Below are 18,975 nucleotides of genomic sequence, written 5' to 3'. Positions count from 1 at the left end.
TATGTTTCTGGGAGACTCTAAGGGAAGATTGTTGAAGATAAAAGTCAACATGAGTCCATCATTGAACTTTTATTAAAGCAATTGCAGATATTCTGTCTATTTGGCCAATATTTTAGGTTAGACTAATTTTCTAAAGTAATGGAAAATTGCCAGAGATAAAAAATAATTTGCAATATACATTAATAATAGTATTACATGACACATCCATAATGCTGTCCATGCAAAAGTCTTAAAATACTTTATAAACACTTAATTAAACCTCCCAACACCGTGAGAAATAGATTATTTTTCTCAACCATTTCTCAGCTGGAGAATCTAAGGCATGGACAACTTAAAGCAAAACATTTACCTCAAGTTATGTAATGACTAGAACTGGTTACAATCAATCATGTAGGAATGAAGAAAGTATGTGCAACAAATACTGCCAGAATCAAATAATTTTTCTATCAAAACAAAAAATGTTCTGCATACTTTAACAAGGTTGAGCGCCCAGAAATCTCTTAAATGCATCTAATAATTTTTTCCTCATTAATATCTTTACATACACCCACAAATACATATTGTCTACCAATAAATAAATAGGCAAACAAATAAATGAACTGTGTTTACTTAAAATACATGTTGCAAAAATATTTCACATCCTCATTCACAAAACTAGCTAAATGATAAAAAAATTAAACCCCAGGAATCTCCAGCCTTGACCACAAATACTGATTTTCCCTTTTAGGTGGCATTGAGCAAGGAAGAAAAGAGAAATCCAAAGGTGATTATAAAGATGGTTATTATCATCTGTCATACACGTGTGTAAACTACTAGCATGTTTTAACTACAAGGCTAAGCAGGATCTGTCTAACTGGTAATTCCAGCCTGAATACGCTCAGCAGTACCACACCAGGACTCACAATTATGTAAGTTTGCTCTTAAAATGCAAGTTGGAATCTACTGCTAAATCTCCATAGTGACGAATACACTGAAAAGCTGTCCTACTTTGGAAGATTAAATTAACTTTATTTTTGGTTATTGTATCTAAACACTGTAACTTGCTTATTGTACTCTCACTAATTCAGTTTTACTTTACCAAGAGCCTCAGACAAGGGAATTTGCTTGAAGTCACAGTCATGCTGTGAAACATATATATTTAGGACATCATTTCAGAATACTGTAATTATAAGTAGTTGAAGTCAAAACTCATAATTGTGCATGATGAGCGAAAACTGAGGAATCTTTTCTTGAATGGTCTGGCTGTAAAGTTCCACTGATCCCACCAGTCTGAGCAAGTTTCAAAGCAGATGTCTGTGTATTATTTGGGATGTAATTTTGTCATGGACTTAAATAAAGAAAATTATTCAAGGGCTACAATACTTCTTAAATCCTGATGTGAAACTATTAGTACTGCATTGTACAGTCATTTGAGGAAGATATTACTTAATATAATGGGTGAGATTAATGTAAGATGTTAACTCTTCAGTCCTTACTCTTATACTATGTTCTTTATATACTGTCAGGTAAAAGGATGGATAGTAGCATCTTAAAGGCTTCCTCTTCTGTGCTCTATTCCTCTGAGTGAAAAGATGATGTCTAGCCTTCCTCACATTGAATTCATTGGTTTGGTCTATAAGAAAGGGCTTTTGGAAGAAAACCTTTAATACAAGTCAAGGTAAATTAAATTGAGATAGTGCAGAAAATATAATGTGAACAGAGTATCGTGGCAACATGTAAGGGCTTAATTTCCCCAATTCTAGGGCAAGACTGGGTGAAATCTAATGAATCACAGCAGCACAGCACCACATGGAAATCAGCATCTTACCTAGATGGAAGTCACAGCTGATGACTTTGCAAAACAAACCCCAAGATCCCTTAGTATTAACGAGGTACCCACTCACCACAGCTTTTACAAGGCACAACAAAACACTGCAAAGTAAGAACATTCATGAGTTTTGGCTATCACAGTGCATGCAGTCTGCAGAGAGTCACACGGGTAGTTCAGCTCCCTTAGCTGCTGCCAACAAAAGCAGCCAAGTGAGAAGGACACACAGATCTGGGTTCCCTCCCCAGCTCTGCCACCTCGTCAAGAAATCACTTCCCTCTAATTCCTCTGGTTTCTGCCTGGAAAAATGGCTTTCTGCAGGAAGTTTTAAAGAGAAATGGGAGCTTTAAAAAGAGATTTCAGAAACACCTAAGTGCAATTCAGAGTCTGATGATGAAAGTATTATGTTTTCTGGGGATTTTTTCTCCTTGCCATCTTCATAGGTGGATAAATAAGTCAGATTTTTTCAAATAGAGATATTTCTTAAACATTTTACTGTTCCTGCCCCTAAAACTGACTTCTGCACAGTCAGTATTGAAATCTACTTATGTTTCAAACTCTGTGGTATTATGTGATTTTGTTGGACACAGAGATGGATACAAAGGAACAATAGGTGTTGCAAATATTTTAAAAATAAGCTGTTTCAAGTATTTTAATCTCAAAAAGTACTTACTCAATTTAATCACAATCTTCATAAAGTACTCAAGTTGTCAGTAAGCCTTAACCCTAAAAATGTGAATGCATAGGGATTTTTATGGGCCTGTTGGTGGGGGGTTATAACATTTTGATTTTTTAAATTTATGACTGAGTTGTTGGAGAGGGGAAAATGTCTTATAATGGGACTGTAGCTGAATGCTTAATTAGGAACAGCTAATCACCTCTTCAAGTAAGCTGGAGAGTTACATAACTAAGTGTTACCATTCCTACAGATAAAGACACTTTAACTTGGCTTCCTATGGAAATGAGCTTTATGTAACCGTTTTGTCTGTCTCTCCATCTTTCTTCTCACTCCCCTTTGCTTTCCCTTCAATAAAAGGTGGTACCATCAGCCAGTTTGAACTTGAGGGTTAAAAAACTCCAAAATAATATTCCTACTGGTTTTATGGACACAGCTGGTGAGATAAGAGAGAAAGACCTTAATCACAGCCCCAGTTTTCTCTAAAAGAAGCAAAGAAAGTTATAGACAAAGTTAAAACTTGATGTGAGATTACTATTTGTAATGCCTGAGCTGCCAAACAGGTTGGCTGCTTTAGACTTCATGTGCTCAATTTCCTTGTAAAGAGAAATAAATGAGCAATTTTCTGGCCTAACAGAAACCAACAGGTGTTTGTGTCCTCCTGGGTCAGTGCAGGTCACTCTGCCCTGACTCCAGGCTCAAAACACAGTCTGTTAGGAAACATGGCCACAACAAAATAAAGTTGAATGGTATAAGTGATCTTCCATTTATTTGATTACTCATACACTCTATATTGTTTTGTCTTTTCTGTTAGCTGAATGCAATGACAAGAGCTGATGTATGATGAACTATCCAGAGGTGTTCATAATCATCTGCTTCAATGTACACTGCGGCAGAGTCAGGTCTATGTTGAGAGTAATTTTGAAAATCAGATCCCAGAATGATAATGATTTATATATTCCTAGTGTAACATCTGGACAAGACAACCTTCCTCATATGGTAAAGTCAAACTACTCTGATATTAATAAATCCTCTGGTTCGATCCTAGTGATGTTGTCTTTGATTTGAAAATCCAAAGGGGAGAAAATCGTTTAAAACAACCATTCATTTTAGCTGTGAAGTATTCTTTTCATTTTATGTTTCTCACAGACATGCAAGAGGCACGCTTTCAACAAAAGGTAAGTCCAAACAAAAATTCCTGAATTTTCAGAAATATTTGAAATTTGCTAGATTTTGAAAAACTTTGAAGCCAAGACAAATCCTGTGGTTCATTCTTATCTTCACTGGTCTAAAGCAAAAGCCCAGATTCTCATGTTTTAGGAGACCTCACATGAAGATTTAAATATTGTGGTCCATGTTCATAAACAAAGAACCTAGAAGGAGCTACATGTTAATCTTGTCAGAATTTGAATCTAGTTTCAGCATTGTATTATTTCAGTAACTTAATATATCATTAGATGTTGAGGATGAATTTTCTCTCATCTTTTTAACCTGGTCAGTCTGACCAGCCAGGGATGAAACTGATACGAAGTGTGAAACACTCATGGCACCATCCCATAGGCGAACTACCATGAACCTACTGACATCCCTGAGCAGGGATGCAAAATATTCGTTGCCCATAGGAGTGCTTTTCTCAATTCTGTTTCATTAACTCTGTGTACTGTTTTACTCTGCTGGTCTATACTTGTGATTTTTCTGTCTCCTTTCGGAGTCACAGTGTTCACAACAGACCCATTTTAATATTATTTCAGATAGGATTAAACAGAGAACAGTTTCATGGTGTTCAAAAACTGAGCACAGAGACCACCACGATTATTTCTTTTGTGAGAGATGTGAGGGAAAAGGTATTAAAGCTTGTGAGATGGCTGAGCCATATATTTGCTGTAGGTACTAAAAATGTTATTTTGGTATGAGGTGAAAAAACCCACCATTTTTTTACCAAAGGCAAAATCCTTAGAAGTCTTACAGAAATACAGATATGTCTATCGTACCATTATGGTAAGATTGCACCAATCATAATAAGGTATATACTCAGAGCATAGCATTCAAGAATCAGTATAGAAGATAAATGTAGGATAAACAATATATATTATCAGTCATTGAAGTGTCCTCAAGCAATGAAATATTTAGAAAAAATTATAAAGATTAATAAAATGCCTCATACATCTGCATGTAAAAAAATAGTAGTAATGTTCCTCACATTAGCACAAAATTAATACTTTCATCAAGTTCTTTATCCTGATAAAGACTTTTTCTTATGGCTATAGAAACGTACTGAAGTATTTAAATCACCTGTCAAATGTAAACCTACTTGAGTACTGACACTTTAAAAATATAATGTGAAATCAGATATCATTTATACTTGCTAGGATTTTTCATGTTGACTTATAACATATGAATGGGGAGGCTAGATGCAGAGAGAGTAGATTTTCAATTTTTACCTTTTTTTCTCACTAATTTCCAGAATGTAATTCTGCCCCCAGCTGGTTAAGACACAGCTGACATAGGAGATTGAAAGTGAGAGAATATTGAACCTATGAACTCTGCTTCTTCTCAGATGATGACTACAATTTGCATGCAAAGTATCAGCAGCTTTAGTGCTCAGCACAGGTGCTAATAGATTCTAAGTTCTTTATGTAAGTATATACTGCACCCTCTTCATTACAGCACTAGTAGCTCAAAGGTGAAACTGTTTTCAGGAAACAGAGTTCATTGATTACTCCTACAGAACATTACAATTAATGACATCGGTCTGTGGTAATTGCTACACCTGTATCAGATCATCTGAAAAGTAGAAATTTAATACATGCTCAAGTCACCAATAGATTCCAGAAAGTTGCATACATCCACTGCCTGGAATGGATTTTTACATGCTTGTGTGTCTCCCTATTGCTCTTTTTCATCTGATCCTTAGTCTGCTTTTTGCAAACAGAACACATGTACTGAAAAATTTACAACTTTCACTTATTTTTCATGTATAACTGCAACTCATCCTTATCTCCCAGGAAGGAAGAAAAACAAAGGAAAAAGCAAAGTACAGCAACAGAAAAGCAGGGCGATAAGTTGTTATTATTATTACCTTTTGAAACAAAAGCTTTCATTCACCCTTCAACCTCTCTCCACTATCTTCTATCATATTTCAGGACATCTCTTCTGATGCAGCTGGAGAATAGATTACAAATACCTTCAAATTCATCTGGCTTACTTTCCATTCCATATATCACCTTTTCATATGCAGCAGTTTCTGTCACATCAGCAATCCACTCCCTCAGTAGCAGTTCTGATGCATCCTTTCCAGTCCTCAGTATCAGTTTTCAATACCATGAGACTAATGGGGACAATGCCAGGAAGTTTAGCCCCTGTATTTAGACTCTGTATATTCAAATAAATAAAATGGGTGAGAAAGTGTAAGTGGAAATATTCACTGGAAATAGTTTTCATAGAACAAGAAAAAAGAAAAAAACTTAAAGGGAAAAGAATTATTTTTTAAAAAAATAAAACAGATTTTAGCATCTATGCAAATGTCAGCATAAGTATGGACAAAATAAAATGGTCCCACTGAGTGAGTAGGGCCCCACTGGCTGACAGAGTCTGGTAACTGCTGCTTTCCAGTTTTCTGCTGCCTCCATACCCTGGTGTCCCAAGTGGGCTCAGAGGACAGGGCAGCCACAAGAACCCATGGTCCACCTGAGCCCTGCAGAAACTGAGGAAGTGGAACAGTATATAGTGAAATTTAGCAGAACACTACAGGAGTATGACTGGTAAATGAACTTACTGAGTTTACATGGCAGAGAAGTGGAATTACAGGAGGAAACAGAGCTGCGGAGAGAGCACATGATTGAAGCAATAGGATGTGAATACTCAATCCATTAGCCTTGACAGAAAATCTCTGGTGTAGGTTTGAGAAGAGGCAGAAGGAGGAGGAGTTCTGTTGGGAGGTGAGCAGGGGACAGATCCAAGAGGAACAAATGGCTGTCAATGAAGAATTCTGCAAATTCACAAAATTACTCCTTGACCAAGCGCAGACCAGACACTGAAGATGCCAGAAGAGAAAATTGAACATATGCCTGAAGTAGGAAAGAGCCAGTCACACACATCACGAAATTACTGGATATCATAAATTTATCAGAATAAAGAAGTCTGTCTCTAAGGATATAAGTAGTGTGGCACGGCTGACACAGCATGGTGGGAAGGAGATGAGTATCATGCCTGACAGAAGAGAAAGGTGAAATCCTGGTCAATATTTGCTGACTGAGAGGATACAACTATCTCATACCCAGCATATAAAACTTTTCAAAACTTCCTACAGTCAATTTTAAAAGTTTAATTTCTCTTTCAAATTTACCTAATAGTTCTAGTACTGATTTTTAGTTTGCTCCAGATAAATCCTGTTGCAAGTGAGCTTTTCTCTTACATTCCATAGCAGCTGGAGTTTCTTTGTTTTCCTCTACCTATTGCTTGTCACATAGCAGCACTTATGAAAAGTGCCCAATGAAATAAGCACTAGAAAAACTATCTTCTCTCCATTGTCCTTTTTAAAGGTCTCTTCATTGTGCCTTTCATTAGAGATGATCAAGAGATGAAGGTAGGGGAGGGGCTGAGCACACCCTAAAGACATTCAGAACAAAATTCATTTGACAAATCGCCAGACTTTGAACTACTGTGTCTGCAGAGGAAAAAAAAAAAAAAAACACAACCAAAATGTAAAAGCAGGTAACTTGCAGTCTGACAGCAAGGATTCATAAAAAAAGAGAAGTGTTCTCCATTATGTGTTACGTTGTTTTTGTTTTTCATGGGGCCAATTTCTCTACTGATTCATCAGAATGCAACAGCCCGGACCTACACTAATAGAGAATTTAGGCCATAGTGTGACCTTAAATTATATTCCTAAATATTTGCAAAGTATGTAAACTGCAAAGGCCATGAAAAGGAGTGAGAGTTGCCTGGGTAATCCGACACATTTCCAGTCTGAGGACTTTTGTATGCCTTTGAGCTTTTTAATGTAAAGCCTACCTCCATATTATAATCCTAACAGCTCTGGTTCTACAGCTCTCTTTTTCAGTGTTTCCTTGACACACCACCACACCCCCCCACACCACCCCCAAATTCTTTTAAAATCCTGGAATAATTTGTGGTCAAAACTAAATCTAAATTAAGTCCATCTGGGGGAAGTGGAAAAACCTGAATTCCATCTTGTTGTCTTGAACATCCTATGGTTGCATAACAACAAAATGCCTTTGTTCTCACAACTAAAGTATGCATCAAGAATCAAAGAAGCAAGAAAAAAAGGGAATGTTCCAAGCTATTACTGTAACAATCCAATTACAATGCCTATCAAACTTAACTTCACAGGTTATAGCTCCTAATTGCCTGACAAAAATTGACACTTCAGTCGCAACAGCATAATATAATCAGAGTCCAAATTAAATTTGATCGTGGGCAGAAAACGATGCTATCATTCGGCGGCATGGAAACAGGAGATCAACTAGCATGATATCAAGGATCAGAAATGAAAATTATTCATTAATGGCAATGGTTTTCTGATAATGGAAATGACACAGTTCAGACGGCTTCGTAAAAACACTATTAATTAAAAAGATGATAGACCTAACAAGGCATAGAAACCAGTGGAACCTTTCTCTGTGCTTGTTAAGGTGAAAGATGACAATGTTTAAGAACAGAAGTTTATGCACTTTTGTGAAAAGTATTCCGCTGATTCTGTAGCAAGTTTACTGGTTCTTGCTTAGTGAAGCATCTTTCTCTAGGGTGCTGTGTAAGAGGGACATAAAAAGTGTCTGAGGCCATAATATGGCATTGTAATAAGCATGAATACTACCAGCTATAAAAGAGAAGGGTCCAGTTCATAAAAAAATGCACATGGGATTTTTGCATACTCCCAAGAAAATAGTGCAGGGGAAAATATTTTATTTCCCTGTACAAGGAGATCTGTTCCCAATTCACTTTGGAGAAATACAGAGGTGCTTTATGCTGGAAAGAGAGCAAGCTGAAAATCCACCCTCAAAAGTTTCCTTGAGCAAGAAAAGACAAGGCCAGTGCCTCAGACTGCTGAAGTTCAGACAATGCTTCTGTTCCTTACACAGAGCTCCAGATATTAACACAATAAAAACCTCCAATACTAATGCAATGCCACAGGCATCGAGTTTGAAATAATGCTCTCAAAGGGGTGATCGCTGTACCATTGAAACCACTGGGTGCTTCTGCCATGGCTGGAACAAATGAAACTGCAGTTGTCCTGGTTTGAGGAAGAAAAGGTCTATTGGCTGCTAACGATCTCCATGATCTACTCCCTTGTGCTCCCGTTCGGGCTCTACACCCTGCGGGATGGGTCACTGCCCAACACACACGACTGAAACTGCTCTTGAGGTCCCTCAACTCCTTCTTCTTCAGTAGCTGAGCGAAGCAAAGAGGCATCCCCTGCTGCAATTCCTTGCTCCACAGGCAGCTGCTTTGGAAATGCACAAGCAGAGGCCTCTGAAACTTCTTGCTGTGGGAGACCAAAGATTCAAAAGCCTGAAAAATAAAGGACTTTCAGAAAGAACAGAAGGGAAGAAGAGGCAAAGACAGGTGTACCCTTGGAAAAGGATGACTCAAAGCAGATCCTCCTGACCCTAGAATGCAACTGCAGTACATTTCAGCAAATCAGAGACTCAGTAACTAATCTCATGTTCCTTAGATTTTCTAACGGAGGGTCACCTAAATCTACATGTCACCTCCATCTGCCTCTGAACTATCTTCACCTGATAATCAACACCCTCAAAGATCACCTCACTTGCAAAACAAAACAAAACAAAACAAACAAAAAACCATAAAATACTTAATGCTAATCTATTTGGAGCAGGTCCAAAAATAAAAAACATGCAAATAATGGATGTACTTTTAACTTGCCCTAATTATTTAATAGTGCTTTTGCAGAATGCACAACACTTGCCTGAATTGTCAACATTGGTTTTAAAAAGAAAGTCTTTTGAAAAACCTTTGAAAAACCCCACCTTTGTTTTTAAAACATTAAAGGGGGAGATATTATGTAAACAATATGTGATCATTGCACTGTACCTGTAAGAGCTCTAGGACAGGTCATCAGGTTTCAGTGCATTTTATTGAAATACTCTTTAGCTCTTTGCACACAATTATTTAAGGCAGATGCAAAGAATGCTGTAATTCAACATGTAGACAGCTCAGGTGTCTGAGTATATATATAGTAATACATATGAATGGAGGAAACAGATACCCTATAACATCAGCTAGCAAGACATTAAACAATATTGCAGCTACCATATGATTATCTCTTGGGTTTCAATAACTTGACATCATGAGAGGGTGTTTACAGATAAACTGAGAAATTTTAAAACACAATGTATCAATATTTTCTTGGGTTTTTTTCATTGTGTAGCAAAGTTCAGAACCAGGAAGAATGAAAAACAAGGAATGAAAATAGAGACCCAAGTTTGTGTTGTTTGGGGGTTTTTTAGTAAATAATTTAATTATATGGCTTGTGATGTATTCTGAGCAATGATGTAAACTCCTTTCTGACAAGAGTGGCACTGCTCAGAAGCAAAAGTGGGTATACTTATCCCCACAGCAGGGACTTTAACACAGAGGCAGCCAAAACCCAAATCCATTGTGACCATTAATCCTGCAGGGTAAAGTTATAGACTGAGTCATCTAATGGATAAGTTCCCTCTCTAAATTTCAGAAAATTAAATCCCATACATGCCCTTTAAGCGTTCCAGGGTCAGCTCCACACCCACTAACTCTCAGGTTTGATGGGAATTTTCTGACAAAAATGATTGCAGGAAACGTCATTTGATGTGCTTTGACTATTTTGTGGGCATGGTCTGTTCAAAGGTGGTATTTCAGATAAAAAAAAGAGAACTAGAACATCTAGACTAACAAGCAGGTCAGCAGTCAGGGTGCTTTGCAAACTAACAAAAGAGATCCATGCCCTTATCTCTGCACGGTCTCATTCAGGGCTCACTGGTGATTCCAGATTACCAAGTCACCTTTTACTTCACCGCCTGTCTGTTCATCACATCCCCCTTTGCTGTGAAAATTTCGAGTGGTCTTGAGTTCATGCTACTGACAGCTTAACATCTCACATGCAGTAAAAGCCATTTCCACCTTATCTTTGCTAACAGTGTAAAATCAAAACAATTATCATTCTTTAGTTCAACCCTGGCCAGAGGAGAACCACTGTAAAAAGAGATTCGCCACTCTGCATCCCACTGCTGTTGACCTTGAGGACTTAACAACAGGAAAACACCTTGCTTAGGTAGGGCTGCTATGGCTGAGAGCCCTCCCACAGCCTCATTGCAGATTGCAACTCCTGATAGGTACAACCTGAAATTCTTTGGTTTTCCAGGAGGACTCACTGTGACAGGGAATACACAGCATTAAGAAGAAAATAAATAATGAAATTAAGCCTAACAGGGTTGCTGGCCCATTTTCAGGTCCCCCATTCTAAAACTTGCAAATATCACCATTAGGCACATGTCCAAGTCTATTTCCCTGGTGAATTCAGGCTTATGCACCACTCGAGAGGAGTCTGTTAATGACTACAAAGATCCACAGCTGTTTACAGTTTAGACTCAGTGGTGGACCAGGCAATAAGCTTGATCCAACAATGAAGTTGTTGGACTCTCACAGCAAGGGGAGACATTGTGTCAACTGTTTGCTGGCTCATAGCACAAGTGAGTACCAGGACAGCTTAGCGGGGCTCCACAGAGCAGGGAAGGCAGTAGGTATGGATTGGAGAGAAGATGTGCAGAGCCCTGAAAATGAAAGAAGTGTATACAGGAATGAAGCTTAAATAGCTTACAGAAGCATAGATGAAATAACAAATAAATAGGGCAGGGAAGTTCCTTACCACACATCCATAAAGGGACACAATCTATTCAGAAAAATATTTCAAAATCAGATTTATACTCACTTGTAGAAGTCTGCTGTGACATTATTTGCTGTAAATCCTTTTTTTCTTTTCTTTTTCTTTTTTTGTTAGTTGCTTGTCATGGGACAGGTTTCTTGCAGAAACTTTGTGGGGGTTTCGTGAATGAATAAATGAGAGAAACAGCTTTTCAAGTAGGGTCTGGTTTTCAGGAAAATGATAGTAAGAGACAGACAGGTTACCAAAAACCTGCAGAAGAGTGGGGGAGGGTATAAAGGAGGCTTATATTAAGCTTCAGATTTTCAGACATGGAAATGAATGTAATATTAAAAAAAAATATGTAAGAAGGTGTTTGAGGTAAAAAGAAAATGGGGGAAGCAGATAGAAAAAGCAAAAGTTATAAGAGGATACAATCTTTCAACAACATATCAAATAAGCACCTCTTCAAGCCATGCTCTGACTACAAGTCCAAACTGTCTGCTGATTAGGAATGGATGTAATAATCCACTTTAAAACAAAATAGAAAGTATTCTTCAAGGAAGAATTCCTAGACACCAAGACCGGCAGACCCAAAAGAAGGCTTCAAATATTAAAAATTGACAGAATTAGAAAATTTGCCAAAAAGGCACCCTTGTCAATGCTAGATTTTAAAGCATGACCTGACAATGTGAACTGGTCCAAGTTCATTTCACTTAGAAGTAGTGCTTTTCTCATTAAAGCAGTGTTTTCTGTCTTTCAGTTAAGATGGTTCCCAGAACTTCCACAACTGGTGCCAAGGGGTTGTTACAAGATTATTGAAAGCCTTAAGGACATGTCTGTGTGGGTGGGCAGCTGATCAAGTTATTTATTGATTGACCAGTTAGTATTAAGTACAAAAATTCAAGGGGGAAGGATGAAAATGTTTCTCGTAAGGTGAAACCCTCCATATTTACCAAATAGATTATCCACAACAGGAAATACTTGATGGTTTGATTGCAAAGTCAGGCAGGTCCTTGGCCTCACTGACTTCACTGGAGTGCTGACAATTTACCAGCGGAAGATCTGTGCCCCCAAGATAGTTTCTTAATGCAATGGCAAGCTCTTAAATTTATAAAAAGCAGGACATAGGAAATACAAACATGAAATATCTTTTATTCAGTCACTTTTCTCACATACAGGATTTTCTAATATACACAGCTCCAAAAAGCAGGAAGAGAAAGCAGTAGAAATGTGTAAACTCACATTCTGTTTCAAACCTCATTTGAAACCAAAAACTCTCATTTTTGACTCATATGTGAAGTGCACCTCCAGTATAAAAAGGGGAGTAGAATAGCTACTGAAAATCAACTTCCTTTAAGGGCACAGCTGTGCTGCAACTTTCCTTGACTTTCTGCCTGCCTGACACCTTAGGCACTCAAGACTTGCAGCACAATTTTAGACTCAGAGCCCTGCCCACCCTTAGCTTTGAAAATATCCTTTTCATGTAAGGAGGTTAAAATTGAATGCCCAATCTCCAGAGTGTGCCTGTGAACTGCCCTCCAAAAATGTACCACTCTACTCTGTGCAACTGATGCTAAAAAGAGCTGTCACCAGAGAAGATAAAGGGATTTCTGTGATCATACAGCTTTTCCAAATTCAAGCTCACATCAGAGAGTGAAGGAATGTCTTTGCGTGGCACCTGCTTACATATTTTCTGGGGTGACTGCAATCTAAATATTGGCAGCTGATAAGAATAAGAATACTAAACTGTTCCATATAGCACTGTTCACCAGGACTGTACGTTGTTATTCAGCAACAGGAGGTCAGAAAACAGAAGGCAAAAATCTGTACATAAATGTATCCTATTGGTGATTCCAGGCCTCACGGACCAAAATATCACATGACTAAACAGTTTCTGTCTGTTCATGCACCCTCGTTTTACATTTAATTTCTTCAACGGTTCAGAAAAGTCTTTCAGTATCAAGTAAGTCAGATCAAAGTAAACGTATAATATGCATGAACAAGTCCACTTTGTATAATGTTAACAATGTAATTTCTGTCAGAAAAATGAAATTAAGAATGTAAAAAAAATTTTAAAAGTGATTAAAAGCAACAAGGCAGAAAGCAAAGCAAAGGATGTCTGATGTCTGTACTTGGGGGGGAGGGAAGAGTTACTGTAACACACAAGGATTTTTGTCAGCCCTCTCTATAGCCTATTTCTACAATAACATCTTGGATTGCAGATACTATTCTCTATTGATACCTAAGGGATGAAGCCTTTATATGATACCTATTGCAAAATATTTTTATTTCTCATCCATTTAAGACGTCCATTTATACTCCCTTAAGAAATGGAAACTGCTTTTTTTGTAGGCTCTTATCTCAGATTTGGTTAAAGTCTGAATCATAGCACTTACACCCTTTCCTCCTACTTATTTTCACCTGTACATACAATAGTAGACGAAGCTACTGCAGTGACTGCATGCCACTGTGTCAGGTTGTGGGATATATAATCTTAAAAAAAACCTGCCAAAAAAGCAAATGTGCCATGATTCATCAATTAGGTAGTGAAAGACTGTTGGGTTTTTTTATTTTATTAAAAAATAAATAGGTACTTCCCCATGGATAAGATTTTATGATACCATGCATAGGAGTTTGCTGCTATCTGCAGGTAAAATTCTCTATTACTGAGTAAAAAGCTGAAAAGGAAGGCAAGTGTTTAGCTCCTGGTTTTAATTGCAGCTTCACACAATTCCATGTGAAAATCCCAGATCTAGGCAAGATGAACGAAAATACAGATCCCTCACATGGGTCTGAGAGGAATGTTTTCTCTCTAACATGATAAGCTGTAGGCACAGCACTCAGGATGTTTTGTTGCCAAGATCTGCTGGTAACCAAGGGCAGGGTCAAGCTTTCACACAGCCATACAAAGCAACACTGGCACCCTCAAGTTATTGCAGAAGCAAAGAATTCTTAGGATCTAAGAGTATTCTTCTGATGCTCAGTAGCCCTTAGATGTCCTCTGGGCTGTGACAGGCTGCCAAGTGGAAGGGACACAGAGCTGGTTCCACAAATGCCAAAGTTTTCAGAGAGTCTGTAGACTATATCAGGAAAGGCAGCTCAAAAGGGTTGTAGACAAATTGTAATTTGTCCCTCAGTCCACATGGCAGGCCTAGAAAGCCAGATGTCACACAGACTGTCCTTTCACAATCCTCCCCTCCATCCTTCCACTACATGGCATGGTAGTGTTCCCTTTGTTTTCTTTTTTTAATTATTATTTCATTTTCATTTTTAGTCCTCAATTTGTTCTATAAGCATGCAATGAATAGAAATACATTCAACACCCTGAAGGAGTGCTTAAAAGCCATAAGCAGACTAAAAATTCTGCACATGCTTTACATAGCCCACTATGTGGGAATACTAACCCCAAAGTGTAAAATATGTTGCAAATAATTTCTGGATTTATAGGTATAGTGCTACAGAACTTTAGCTGTTACAAAACGTGTCCTAGGAATTTTAGCTTAATTTCTTGGGAATACTACAGATGAAAGACTTTGTCTGTCTTGAGCCTGAATTGTATTGTTTGAGATTTGTTCCAAATACTGCAAGACAGTCTTGACTATCTGTGGACAGAAATATGAACATGATAGAAGTCCTTAAACAACACTTAATCAAGCAAGATCATATTAGAGGAGTCATTACAGGAAATATTGACTACAGGAAATGACATGCCCTACATTATCTCATCAAGGCTTAGATAGACATCTTGTAGTTTTGCACTGCAGTGCTGTAATACAGCTCTCTAGCTTGCTATCAAATGCACATCTTCAAGGCTCTGATCAAAAATTAAAGAGTCACTGGTGTTAAACTTTTCCTACCCACCATTTTTTTAATGTGGCTGTGGCTTCAATTTATGAAAAGCTGACAAAACTTTGGGGTTGTTTTCAAAAAAGTTTCAATATGAGCTGATTTCAGCTTGTGGGTAAGAGATGGGCACCAGAATCACTTAGCACAAAGAGAATACATAACACAAGAGAAAGAAAAACACAAAATATCCATCACCAAAGTTTCTCCTTTTAACCTTTAAGTGTAGTCAAAACCTAATGACTTGCTAATTATGAGGAGTTTAATGATGCCCCTAAGCAGAGGTTGTACTACAGAGCACAGTGTCCATGAACCTCTAGGATCTGGGGTTACCTCGTGACTTCAGCCTGCAGTGAATTCTCCTCTTCTCCAATTCTGCTTCTAAGAAAGCTTTCAACCCACCACCCCCCTCCCCATTGTTGCTACCAACAGTGAAGGAAACAATTTTGAACTCTGGCGTAGGCTGGTCTCCAGATGGCTGCCAGCTTTTTAAGCACTGAGTTGACTAACCTTGCTCAAAGCAGGTCTATAGAACACAGTGCTTCAAATATCAGTGTCTGCTGGGATTGCATCTATATATGTGGAGTCCCACGGCTCCCATCACTAGCGTAGCTGAATGAGTGAATCAGGAGCAAGAAGGATAAAATTGAGGAAAATGTATGAGACCTCTCCCTCTCTGATGTTGAATCAGCCCATTAAACAGCAGGGAGTAGCTGAGCATAGATTTTCCTTGAGCTTGCTGACCACTAAAAGCAAATTAATATAACCCAGGCTGAGCCTGAGGCTGGGAAAGACCAAGAGGTTGACTTCCACGTGGAGATGAAAAGGAATGTCCTTAATTCAGCTCAGGTAAAAGAAGTGGCTCAGGAAGGAGCAAAGTTAGTTCTCATCAGAGCCATTTTGTGAGAACAGAAATCATGGGCAATTACTATAACTCAATTACTTGATTATGATATATATAATGTTCTTATGGATTTACAACAATAAAATCATAAGCCAAACCATTCTGGAACGGAGTCACCCACTTTCTGAGAATAAAATTTATGGGGACAGTTTGATGCTGTTTCCCTGGAGTCTGTCAGTCTGACCTCAGCCACAAATAAAGCCTTTTCAAATGCAAGGAAATAGTTCTGGGATATGTAATATCTGATGTAAGGAGAAAAAGTACTGTCTTCATTGCTAGCCACAGGAAAGCCTATTTTCTTTGGTTCTGGCCCATATGAGAGTTAGTGCATGAAATATAAATTGCTGCTCAACATTTAAGCTTGGCAGAGCCAATTAATACTGTCTTCTAAACATGGGCTTGGAGGTTATTTCAATTAGACCCTCTGTGCAAAAGCAGGCACTGCACACAGGATTTCTTGGTATTTCTGAAAGGCTGTCCTTAGTGGGTAGTTTAAGTTCTGCAGTGCATTCATCTCTCCCTTTGATTACAACAACCTCCTTTCTCCCTTTACTTGTCTGATATCTGTGTCACCCTCCTGTAGGCCATCTGAGCACTGCTACCAAAGACATGGCCTGCACCCTCTCTCACTTCAGCTCACTGTTCTGATCAGCTCCCTTGGTCAGTTCCCAATGATCCATCTTAGTTCATATTTTATTCGGTTCCTCCAGGCTTATCTCTTCCATCATTGGCCGAAATAACATATTCTGTTTCTGTTCTGAGAGCCTACAGAGTTTCCGAAGGATAACTGATTAATGTTCCAGCAAGGAGAGGGAAATTTTGTACACCAAAAAGTGGAATAAAACAGGAGTTATTCAGGAGGCCACAGGACTGAAACTATTTTCTCCATAGTTCTGTAAGGCTCCTAAAGTCATGATGCTTCAACTAGCTCCTCAAGACAACATGGAAAACAAGGACCTAGTACTCTGCCAACACTAGAAAATCTTGAACTCAGAATAAAGCACGCCTTATTTTTAACTTCCTCTAAAGGTTCATCACTTCTGCGAAGTCCACAGAAGACATCCTCATTCTGATTTCCCTTACATTTACTATTTAATTAAATTTCCACTGAGGAAAATAAATTATGTTCATGTCAGGATGCAACCCTGACTTTCAGCTCCTTGTTTTCCTGCTGATTTCCACTACAACCTTGGACACATTGCCTCTCAGCCTTTGCTCCGTGCCTCCAGTTTTGCTATAGGAATAACTGTGTTTCCCAGTCCTAGGAACTGCGTGAGGAGGAATACATTCCTGATGATGTGGTATTAAGGCTCTGAAAAGGCAGTAGGGAGCTACCAAAACCTGGCCTTGCAAACCCAATACCCATAGATAGAATACTTCACATAAATCATTGATAATGTGTGAGGTATCATTGTGTAGTGAAGGGAATATCTTTGAGACACATCAGCTCTGTCCCATGCAACATGATGAATTTCTCTGTAATGCTTAGCTGGATGTTGGAAAATCTGATCCCCTGTTCAGAGTCCTCAAATCAAGCCTAGATAGACAAATAGTCTGGGGGAAAAAATTGTCCTATTTACAGCCCAGTATATATGAAATTATAATCTTTGGTGCATCTGGCATGCATGGGACACTAAGTTCTGAACTTCATCAGTATGTGTTACCAAGCATCTCCTGGTGAGATGGATCTAGATTTCTTGAAGGCACCTTCCAACAGTCCACTAGACAATTTTGAGTCTGAAGTTGGAATGATCAGACTTTGGCTGTTCAGGTTGAGCTACACAGGGTTTTGTAGGTCTCAGATTTTGGTGTTTATTTTTGATTGTTTGTCTCTTGACTTGCTTTTCATTGTAAGAGTATCTTCATTTCTTTGAAAATACAGATGATAGTTCTAGGAAGCTGTTTTTCCAGCACTGCCTTGATCTTCCTTTGCAAGATGAACTCACCATCAAATTAGGGACTGCCGTACAATCTTTCTTATGGTACTTCTGCAAACCCATTTTGTAGAGTTGTGAGCATGCAAGTTTCAAGAGAAGACAAATTCTTACTCTTTGTCTTGATTTTTCTTTTTTTACCTCACAAGTCTATTTTTCTCTTAAACCACATGAGAACAAGTGTGACCACTGAAGATGGGAGCTTGGCGAGATATAGATATTGTGCCTTAAACAAAGATAATACTAATGAATTCACATTCAACCTTTTCAGCCCAGTGATAGAAAAAGATTTTCAGTCACTTTAGCCTGAGCTACATTTGCACTCAGGGTCACCTAAAGAAAAAGACAACACATTCATCTTTATCCTCCTTGAGTTGTGGAACCACTCAGATAATCTATAGTGAGTTGCAAAGTGAAATTAAATACCTTAAAATACCATCTATCTGATCCCCAATTAAAACATAATGTTTTTAAAGCTGTCAATAGCTGCTGACCAGAATCAATAAGGAGAAGATTATGACTGGCACTTCTCCAGTGATCTTCAGGCAGAGAGAAAATACACTGCTGTTGTTGGGTCAGCAGGAAAAGAGGAAAACTGGACCTCAAGCAGAACTACATCACAGACAAGTGGAATTTGAGATTCTATGCAATGATCCTGCTGGGAAGTTTTGGGGTTTACTGGGGGAAGGATAAGGTTTGGTTTTTGGGGTTTTTTAACTAAGAAGAGAAAGAATATGATACGTGATAAGGTTTTAAAGAAGTACCGCTGGAGTCTTAAAATTATGAATCTTTAGAAAATTATTTGTAAAAGAAGTTTTATTTTGATCCTCTATATATGTACACTAAAGTTCCTGAGTCAGATTCAGCCAGTGTCTTAAGAATTTGAGGGAGGCATACTGCTTTTTATTTGCATTTAAGGAATATAAGCTT

At 38.2% G+C, this 18,975-nt stretch overlaps 1 long non-coding RNA gene across 1 annotated transcript in view; it reads right to left on the bottom strand.

Moving 5' to 3' along the window:
• The window catches only part of LOC121673960, a 163,938-nt gene that overhangs the window by 14,922 nt on the left and 130,041 nt on the right, over positions 1-18,975 (bottom strand). Inside the window, exons 9-10 of the long non-coding RNA XR_006019375.1 lie at positions 11,431-11,634; positions 5,563-5,855 (exon numbers count right to left, since the gene is read on the bottom strand). This is a non-coding gene — a long non-coding RNA (uncharacterized LOC121673960). The remainder of the gene's footprint in view (positions 1-5,562; positions 5,856-11,430; positions 11,635-18,975) is intronic.

This window comes from Corvus kubaryi, unplaced genomic scaffold, assembly GCF_017639235.1.
Source record: "Corvus kubaryi isolate FWS band 111438036 unplaced genomic scaffold, C.kubaryi_AGA036_p1.0 66, whole genome shotgun sequence".
Lineage (NCBI taxonomy): Eukaryota > Metazoa > Chordata > Aves > Passeriformes > Corvidae > Corvus > Corvus kubaryi.
Note: the sequence above shows the minus strand (reverse complement) of the source record. Positions and strands in the feature narration are given on the sequence as shown.